The 10,821-nt window shown below is 36.3% G+C and overlaps 1 pseudogene; it reads right to left on the bottom strand.

Annotated features, from left to right (window-relative positions):
- Window positions 1-10,821, bottom strand: part of LOC102157278 — a 61,670-nt pseudogene that overhangs the window by 28,944 nt on the left and 21,905 nt on the right.

Here is a 10,821-nt window from a genome sequence, read left to right as displayed (position 1 = left end):
GAGATTTATGTAAATAGCTGTGTTAATACAATCAACTCTGTGTTTTTTTCCATAAAAAATGCTTTTAATGTGTAATAATAGGAAAGTGAGGTATATCATCCCTTAATAAAGCTGAACTCATGAGGCAAGGTCTATAAAGGCCATTTTTTTTCTAAGAACTAATTTTAGAGTGTTGGTAGCTGCCAATATGTGCACATCTGAGCCTAGGGTTAAGATGGTAGAGTGGTTCTTTCAACCCTGCTTCTAGATATAGAGAACTTAACTCAGTCTTTCTAAATCAGGATTTCTGGGAAGAAACCCTTAGCATCTGTGCTTTAAGAGAAAACTCTAAAGAAATTCTGATAAATGGCAATGTTTGAGAATAATTGCAATGCTACTTCAACAAATATGTATATATTCTTAGAACCAATCAATGTGCCTGTTTTTCCATGACCCCTTTAATAAAGTATTTTAATCTTCTATTTTTAGCTATTTTGATATGAAGTATTATTTCCTAGCTGATCCATTTTATTGAACACATTCATTAAAAGGCATCATTAAAACGCATACTTTTTTTAAAAAGCAGAAAAATGCTAGCAACAGACCAGAAATGATCTAAATATCCATCATTTTCAGACTGGTCAATAAATAATTGTATTTCCACACAATGGAAAACTATGCTACTGTTTCAAAAAAATGGAGCAGAACTCTGTACAAATAGGACATTTCTCAGAGATACATTGTTAAAAGATAAATGTGAGATACAAAACAGTATGTCCACTGTATTGCAGTTATGCCCTCCCCCCATCCTGTATATTCATAGATTATCTCTGAACGGAGACATCAGAAACTGCTGATGGTAGTTGCCTCTGGGTACCAGACTTGATTAAGGTTATAGTGATTAGGTAAAAGGGTAGATTTACCTTTAACTATATACACCCCTGTATGTATTAATTCTTAAGTAATAAAATACAAACAATTATGTACAAATGGAATCCCAGTATACCTAAATTTCACCCATCATTACCAAGTTATCTGGGATGTCAATCCAGATTAAAGTTTGACATTCACTACAAACCTTGAAGGCCTCATTCACTTCAGTGTGTTGGTTTCCAGGGCTGTTATGTTGGTCTTTCCTCTGGTGTCAGTGCTTAATTGGTTGTTTGTCCTATTTTCTCTATGGGAATGTATCTATTCCTGTATCTTGAAGCATTCTCATTTCAGCTACCTGGGGCTTCCTGGTGGTGTAATCAGGAAGAGGAAAGGCCTTTGTTCTTTTCCCACTGACCTAAACAGGTCAGAGAGACACCCACCAGAGAAAATAAATAAACACACCCCAGAGCCCAATACCATCAGAACACTCAGCACCATCTTTTCTTATCAGAATTTGTTCCGAATTCTTAGAGATTTGTTTTGGCAACCAGATTTTCTTCTAGCAAGCTTCATGAATCCTAGCAGGTACAACACTTGTGTGCAATGGAACTTCTTTATTGAGCAGTGAAGCATTGAAAATTTACAATAAATTGGCTGCTAAAGCCTCCCGAAAAAGATTTCAAGAGGACATTTTAAACACAATTTGAAAGTATTTCTGTAAAATTTAGTAGTTATATCTAAATGCATAGATTGTACAACATCAAGAGTACACCCTAGTGTGAACTATAGACTTTGGGTGAGTATGATGTGTCAGTGTAGGTTCATCAGTTATAACAAATGTACCCCTCTGGTGGGGTGTTGGTAATCCAGAGGGCTATGTATGTGCAGGGCACGAAGTATATGGAAATTTTCTAGATCTTCCTCTCAATTTTACTGTAAACCTAAACTGTTCTATAAAAAATAAAATATTTTAAAAGAAAGATGAACCTAGTTAATAAGTTGAGGGACAAAGCTACAAAAATGTTTTGGCTTTAATAAACTATAGAAAAGCTCAAATAGCGGCATATTGGATTATTTATATGTAACACTGTACATAATGTACATAAGCATTGAAACGCATAGTTTGTTTATAATTTCCCTTCTTTTGAGACATCACATGACCTCAGATTATCACAAGATCATCACAACCATAAGGAAACAGCAGAAATGGCAGAGGCAACTAGTTTCTTTTCCCATGTAGGTTGAGAATCACTAACACTCTCTCATAGCATGTGGTCCTTTGGAACTTCTAGAAAGGTATTTTCTCCATTTCAACCATTTCCATTCCTTAATGGTTTTCATTAGAAAGTATCTTTTTTGAATGGATAAAGAAGATGTGGTTTATGTATACAATGGAATATTACTCAGCTATTAGAAATGACAAATACCCACCATTTGCTTCAACGTGGATGGAACTGGAGGGTATTATGCTGAGTGAAGTAAGTCAGTCGGTGAAGGACAAACATTATATGTTCTCATTCATTTGGGGAATATAAATAATAGTGAAAGGGAATATAAGGGAAGGGAGAAGAAATGTGTGGGAAATATCAGAAAGGGAGACAGAACATAAAGACTGCTAACTCTGGGAAACGAACTAGGGGTGGTGGAAGGGGAGAAGGGCGGGGGGTGGGAGTGAATGGGTGACGGGCACTGGGGGTTATTCTGTATGTTAGTAAATTGAACACCAATAAAAAATAAATTAAAAAAATAAATAAAATAAATAAATAAAAGAAAAAAAAAAGAAAAGAAAGTATCTTTTTGTTTTTGTTTTTGTTTAGTTCTTTAATGACAAGTCATGTTCTGTCTTCTGCAATTTCATTCTCAGGTTCTTATTTGCCTTCTATCTAGGGAAGAAATTAGTGTAATCTTTATAGGAAACAGTACATTCAAAATGGATGACTAAAGAGAGTCTGATGAAAGGATTATTTACCAACAGGAACAAGACAAGAATGTCTGTTCTGTATTCAATATTCTACTGGAGCTTCTACTCAGTGCAATAAAACAAGAAATAGAAATAAAAGGTTTCTGAATTAGAAAGGTGGAAACAGAAATCTTATTTCTTATAGTGAGGGTGTGCCAATGATGAATTCTTCAACTCCTGCTTTCCTATGTCTGAAAACTTCTTTATTCCACCTTCGTTTTTGTGGCCAAGTTTTTATTTAAATTCTAGTTAGTTAATATATAATATACTATTAGTTTCAGATGTAGAACTTAGTGATTCACCACTTACATACAACACCTAGTGCTCATCACAATAAGTGCTCTCCTTAACCCATCACCCACTTAACCCATCCTCCCTCACCTCCCATCTAGCCTCCCAAACCCTCAGTTTGTTCTTTATAGTTAAGAGTCTGTTTCCTGGTTTGCCTCTCTCTCTTTTCCCCCTATATGTTCATTTGGTTTGTTTCTTAAATTGCACATCTGAGTGAAATCATGTGGTGTTTGTCTTTCTCTGACTGACTTACTTCGTTTAGCATAATACTTTCTAGCTCCATCCATGTCATTGCAAATAACAAGATTTCATTCTTTCTGATGGCTGAGTAATATTCCATTGTACATATATACCACATCTTTATCCGTTCATCAGTCAATGGACATTTGGGCTCTTTCCATAATTTAGCTGTTGTTGATAGTGCTGCTGTAAACATCAGGGTGCATACATCCCTTCGAATCGTTACTTTTCTATCTTTGGGGTAAATAGTGCAATTGCTGGATTGTAGGGTAGCTCTATTTTTAACTTTCTGAGGACCCTCCCTACTGTTTTCCAGAGTGGCTATACCAGTTTGCGTTCCCACCAGCAGTATAAGTACACCTTTGTTTTTGAAAGATATTTTGCCAATACAGAAGTCTAGGTTGATAGTTATTTTTTCCCTTTCAGTACCTTAAAGATGTTGTTACACTCCCTTCCACTTGTATTGTTTCCAACGAGAAATTTAGAATCCTTACCTTTGTTTCTCTATAACATGTCTGATGTATTTTAAGTTTTTCTCTTAATCATTGGTTTTGAACAATTTATTATGTGTCTTTATGTGTCTTGTACTTAGGATTTTCCAAGCCTTTTGGACAAATTTCGTCAAATTTGGAGCAATTTTGGCCATTATTTCTTAAAATATCTTTCTGTTCATCCCACTTCTCCTTCAGGAAGTTCCAATTACTGTTAAATTGACCCACAGCTCACTGATGCTCCATCATAATTTTTTTAGTTCTCTTTTCTCTCTTTGTTTAATTTTGGGTAGTTGCTATTGCTATGTCTTCAAATTCACTAATCTTTTCTTTGGCAATATCTAATCAGCTGTTAATCACACCCATTGTAGTTTTCATCTCACACATTATACTTTTGATCTTTAAAAGTTTGATTTAGGGGCACCTGGGTGGTTCAGTTGGTTAAGTGTCTGCCTTGGACTCAGGTTATGATCCTGGGATCCTGAGGACCTCCCATGTGGGGCTCCCTGCTCAGCAGAGAGTCGCTTCTTCCTCTCTCTCTGCCCTTCTCCCCCAACTTGTGCTTTCTCTCTCTCAAATAAATAAATAACATCTTTTTAAAATAATAAAAAAATAAAAGTTTGACTTGATCATTTTAAATATATAACTTCCATGTCACTATCTAAATTTTTGAACCTATGGAATACCATTTTAATATCTCTATCCAATAATTATAAAATCTATATCAGTTCTGGGTTGATTTTGATGTATTTATGTTTTGATAAATAAAAGGGGTTTTATTTACTTATTTAGGGATTAAGATATCCTGCCTTTTTGCTTGCTTGGTAATTTTGTATTGGATTCTGGAAATTGAGAATAATAATGATATGAGAACACACAACACAAACATACACACACACACACACACACACACACACCACTATGCAAATTCTCCATGTAATGGGAAACATACTCTATTAGTCTTTATTAGCCCATTCTCTAGGATACTAGAATATTCTATTACCTAATGCTCTTTTGTGATTTATGTATGTTGAGTTTTAAAATAATACACTATTATTGGTGGTTTCTTTTTTCCAATAGTGTTGAAAGAACTGAGTTATGGTTGATGGAATCCAATGCCTCTTTTTTAAATCAATAAAGGGTAGTGGGTGGGAAGAGATGCTAGAGTCTCTTCTGTTCTCTGTTGACTGATGAATGACCAGGGTAGGAGGCATTGTTTATCCTTTAATAAAATCTGCTTGTTCCTTGTATTGATTCTTTAAGTGATTTCATATAATTTTCTTGAGGCATTTATTTGCTTATAGTAGCAGATTGACAAACTGACGATTTTTTCATTCTTCTATATGGTCACCTGAAATTAATGAATAGTTTAAAGGACAATTTCCGGTGGAGTTACTCTTTCAGTTCTTCAGTTTTCTTATGGGTAAAGAGAATAAATAAGAAGTGTCATTTATGTATAACATAGAGTATATAAGTAGTATATATTTAATAATAAAAAATAAAACTCATCACAAAAATGGTATGAGGATTAAAAGAGATAACATTTGAGAATCTGCCTAGAAAAATGCCTGGTATATAGAAGACCCACCATGAATGTAAGTTCCTCTATGTTTTCCTTTTTTTATTTTTATTTTTATTTATTTATTTTTTTGTTTGTTTTCCTTTTTTTAGTAGCTGCTATGAAACTTTGTCAATATTTCCTCTTTGTGGCATTTGCTCTGAATTCTGCTCTTAAATCAATCCAATCCTGAATAAATTTTAGATTGTATGGGACTCCTCCTGGGTGGCTCAGCTGTTGAGCATCTGCCTTTGGCTCAGGGTGTGATCCCAGAGTTCTGGGATCGCGTCCCACATCAGGCTCCCTGTGAGGAGTCTGCATCTCCCTCTCCCTGTGTCTCTGCCTCTCTCTGTTTGTCTCTCATAAATAAATAAATAAATAAATAAATAAATAAATAAATAAATAAATAAATACTATATTAAAAATAATTTAGATTGAGAAATCAGCTTGAGAAGCTTCATATGCTTTTGTCTAGTATAATCTCTTTTGGTGTCACTCTTAGCTTTAGACATGATGATGCCTGCCATTTAGACCACATGATCTCTGGGGAACTGACCAGACATTAGCACAGAGCAGTGGTTCTTAAAGTGAGATCTCCAAACCAGCAGCATCAGCAACACCTGGTAACATGTTAAAAATGCAAATTTTATGGCTTTATTCTGAAAATACTGGATCTGAAACTCTAGCAGTGGGACCCAGTAATCTGTGTTTTAACAAGCCCTCTAGGTGATTCTGATGCCTATTGAAAGTTCAGAATTCGTGTTGGAACAACAAATGAAAGAAGGATCTGACAGTTTCCTAATGGCTGGAGCAACTTCAGAAGAAAATGGGCAAGTGTGTGTATGGAGTTGGGCGAGAGAAGAAGCATTGGGGCTGACAAGGGTAAGGTGTAAACTCACAGGGTTGGGAGCAAAAGACATCCCTAAATGGCAAAGGAGAGAATGTGGGGTCAAAAGAAGAAGACCTAGAGCCCTGGGGATTTGTTGCTTGTGTGTGTGTGTATCTTTTCAAAAATCAAAAAAAGGGAAAGATCTCCCTCAGTCACAGATTAGAATAAGGGTAAAACTCTGAAATGGCTATGGGGCTATGGACCTCTCCAGGGTCATCTAGGTAGTACTCACTAAAAGAATTTTGAAAAAATATCTTCTTTCTAATCCATTTTTAAGTTGACATTTAAATATTTTCATAAAAATAGAAGTAAAAGCCATAATTTGCAGTGTATAATAAATACTACCCACCTCATCCAATTTAAAAGTTTACAACAAGCTCTTTTTTGACTGCTGAATATTTTATATGATTTTTCTCTCCTGGAACTCGTATTTTTATCCCACTTCCTCCACAGATTATTATCTAATGTAACATATTTCTATATTCAGAAGTCTTTTATCAGTCACCCTATCGTTCCTTAAAAAAGATATATATGTGTGTGAACTAAAAGTAAAAAAAAAATCTTGTGACCATAAAGTTCTAAGTGTTGAAAAGTTTCTTTTACACTGAGCAATTATTGGAATTGCACAATTGAGCAGACTACATTATCACAAATTTTAATAATCTTACTAAATCCAAAAAGTAAAAATTTATTGGAACTGTACCTCTAAATAAGATTGAGATGCAGTGTATGGTATCCTGAGCAAAGGACTTGCCCAAAGTCCCTTTGTTGTTTTGGAGATACACCATTTCATGGTGACATGCAACTTAGGTTTGACATGTCTGTCTTTTACAAAGTAGAAAAATCATTGTGAAATATGAGGAGGAAAATGAAACTCTCAACTGCAGATGCATAGTCAGACCAAATTTAGGGAATAGTTCATACAGAACTTGAGGATCTGGAAATCAGCTCTCTTGAAACTGTCCATGCCCCTGTACATTCCTTGGAAAATCTACGCATACCTCCTGAGGTACCCCGATTTGAAGATCCCTATGTATGAAAAGGGTGCTAGCCTGGAATTTAGAAGACCTGAATTTCCTTGAGTTTTGTTTCAATGGAAACTTGCACAAAGGGGAGGGAATCAACATTTTATGCATTTCTACCATGTGCCAGGTACTGACTAGATGCTTCACATGTTATTCAGTCACACAGCAACTTTATGAAGCAAGTGTAATGGTCATTGGCCCCATTTTCAGATGAGAAAACTGGAGTCCAGGAAGCCTAATGTCATAAAATTAGGTAGTTATGAATCCAGGATTCAGTCCTAATTCTAAAGACCACAGTGCAGTCACTCTGTGCCAGTGCTTACTTGAAAAAGTCATTTTCCCACTTGTGAGCTCAGTTCATTCACTTATGAAATAAAGGAAGATGAACAAGGAGAATTATAAAGCCACTTCCAGAGTTGACATCCTATGAATCTATGTGTGGTGGAGACCAGGGCTGGAGTGAACTTCCTGGAGGTTCGTATCCCGTGGCATTAGAAGACAATATAGAAGGGACCCAGAAATTCATTAGACATAGTAGTATTTCCAACAGAATCTATGTTGCATTAAAGTCTAAAGAGCTTGACCTGCCATCCAGTCTGGGCAGCATTAGGTGAAAATTGAACTTAAAGAAAATTATTGGACATCTAAGAATTGAACACCTCTTAGGGATCCCTCTTAGGGATCCGGGGTGGGGGTGAAAAACAAGAAAATACATGTAACCCCATTTAAATTCAATGAAGTCTATATAAACATCTATTTCCACTTTTTAATATTGTGAGATCTGCTGAATATCTGGTACAGTCATAAGGCCTATAAAGTGCCTAATTCTGAGGCAGTTGGAAATTACAGTAAAACGGTAATTAACTTCATATTATATTTTAGAATATGTGGATCATATGAATCTCATAAGGATTTGTTTCTTTTATTTTACATGTACTGTATCACAGATTCTCAAAATAGCAGTCTACATTTACTGCTTTGACTTCATTGTTACAATTTACTCAATTTATTTCTTAACAACTTGCAGCCAGGCTCCAACTTCACTGGACTTATTCTTCTCAAGGTTATCAGACTACCTCTTCACTGACAAACTCAGTAACATCTTAAGAATTTTTGTTCTCCAGGAGCTTTCTGCTGTATTTGATGTGACTGACTTTATCTTCCTTCTGCAATCATGTCCAGCTTTGGTTGACCCAACATTAAATTCATCAAGTTTTCCTCATACCCTGCAGAGCACACCTCTCTCTTTCTGGGAGATTCTTCCTCCTACCATTATAGGAGGCCAAGAGTAAAGGTTTTGTTCTTAGTCATGTCTTTTTTCAATCCAGATGATCTTCAACATTCTCATTGTCTGGGAAATCTGCGAGTATCTCCATTGATGACTCACAAGTCCATATTTCAGCTTTGTGCTCCAAATCCATAGTACTAAAAAAAGTTGTCTAACTGCTTCTAGATATTTTCAAGCTTACAAATTTAACATGTCCCAAAACAAATGCTTCATCATCACCTTAAACTCTATCTCTGGATTTCCTAACTCTGTTAATAGGACTACCATTCTCTCAATCATCCAGGCTAGAAATCTTGCTACCTTTGACTTTTTCCAGTATGTGCTTAAATTGTAACTAGGAAAAATACATAGACTAAAAAGACTATGTTATATGCTTGCTTGGGAGAAGCTGGGAATTGACTCCTAACTCATAAGCAGTCTGGGAAGAGAGGCATCCACTAAGAAAGTAAGCTATCAGTCATTAAATCAGTGAATTGCAAGTTCTATTGATCATGCCTTGAGTATATTTCTCTGTTTCTTCCTTTCTGGCCACACTGTGCTAGTTCAGTACCTTGTATCTTTTGTCCTGGGTCATTTTAATAGCCCCCTAAATGTGAGGCATGGGCTTGGTTTTCAAACTCTGTACAAGTCGAGACAGAAGAGATGTTAGCAAGTAGTAGAACATAGCAGGGGGTATAGAGAGTGGGAAGGAGGGTGGTTATCTAACAGTTAGAGACACAGGAGGCACTAATGTGAAGTAGTCCTCAAAAAAATGCCATCTTGGGTCACAGTGTAAGACCTAGAACAAAATGGGCAGCCCGGGTGGCTCAGCGGTTTAGTGCTGCCTTCAGCCCAGGGCATTGATCCTGGGGTCCTGGGATCGAGTCCCATGTCGGGCTCCCTGCATGGAGCCTGCTTCTCCCTCTGCCTGTGTCTCTGCCTCTCTGTGTCTCTCATGAATAAATAAAGTCTTTAAAAAAAAAAAAAAGACCTAGAACAAGAGAGATGATCAGACCTGCCTAGTTGAAGGATGCTACGAAGTTGGAATGCTGCCTTCTGTTACTGCAGAAGAACATTAAAAGAAATAGAGACAAAAAGGAATTTAAGAGAGTAATCAGGATAGTGAAGGATCTCAAAGTTATATCTCATGAGGAATTGTTAACCAACTGGAGATATGTAATTTGGAGAAAATACACGAGGGATTTTATAGATGTCTTCATGTATGTAAAAGACTATTTTGTGGAAATCACTTAGGAATTTTATAAATGGCACAACTGAGTGGCTCAGTGGTTGAGCATCTGCCTTCAGCTCAGGTTGTGATCCTGGGGTCCTGGGATCAAATCCCACATCAGGCTCCCTACAGGGAGCCTGCTTCTCCATCTGCCTATGTCTCTGACTCTTACCGTGTCTCTCATGAATAAATAAATAAAATCTTTTTTAAAAAGAATTTTATAAATGGAGTTACCCTGAGATAAAATGCATTAATTTCAATGAATATCATATGCCTACTGTGTGCTAGGCACAGAGGATACATGGCAAGCAAAATAGTCCCTGCCCTCATGGAACTTGAGGTCTAGTCTGATAGAGACAGTAATTGAATAAATAAATAATATAATTTCAGAAAATGATGAGATCAGCTACCCTAGAAGATAATATGGTATCTGTTGCTAGGAATATGTGAGCCTAGCTTTGATGACCATGTGGCAGGAAGGTTTTAGAAGAGATTTAGGTATAGGATGGGCTATTGGATTAGATGACCTTAAGGTACTCTTTAACCCTAAGATTTTATGATTCTGCCTTTCTACTATCATCTACCAAATTAGGACTTCCTTGCAAATACCTTAAGGTCTAAAAACCCCAAACTCCTTGCTATTCCAGGAACAAGCCCTGCACTGAGGTTTGTGAGTCAATAGTGACTCAGTGTGAGTATTTACCCATGTGATTCTTATGCCTGCAATGTCTTTCTCTCACTTCTCTGCCTCTCAAAATCCTCCTTATTCATCAAAGCTTCACTTAGAGATAAACCTTGAAAGCAAGCTTTCTGGAAAGCATTGAAATATCTTGTTCCCTTTCTGGGCCCAGTGACATTTAGCTGGTAGCACTGTTAAAGCATTTACTTTATTTTACTTATTTTGAAGTTCACTATTTCTCAATCTGCTTCCCTACTAGCTTTTGGTTTTCTTGAGGGCAGGGACCATACCTTTCATCTTTTATAATGCTTCAAGATGCAAATCTCCTAATCTTCCTT

This window comes from Canis lupus, chromosome 33 (genome assembly GCF_011100685.1).
Source record: "Canis lupus familiaris isolate Mischka breed German Shepherd chromosome 33, alternate assembly UU_Cfam_GSD_1.0, whole genome shotgun sequence".
Taxonomy (NCBI): domain Eukaryota; kingdom Metazoa; phylum Chordata; class Mammalia; order Carnivora; family Canidae; genus Canis; species Canis lupus.
The sequence above is the reverse complement of the archived record's forward strand: the minus strand, read 5'-3'. Positions and strand labels throughout refer to the sequence as shown.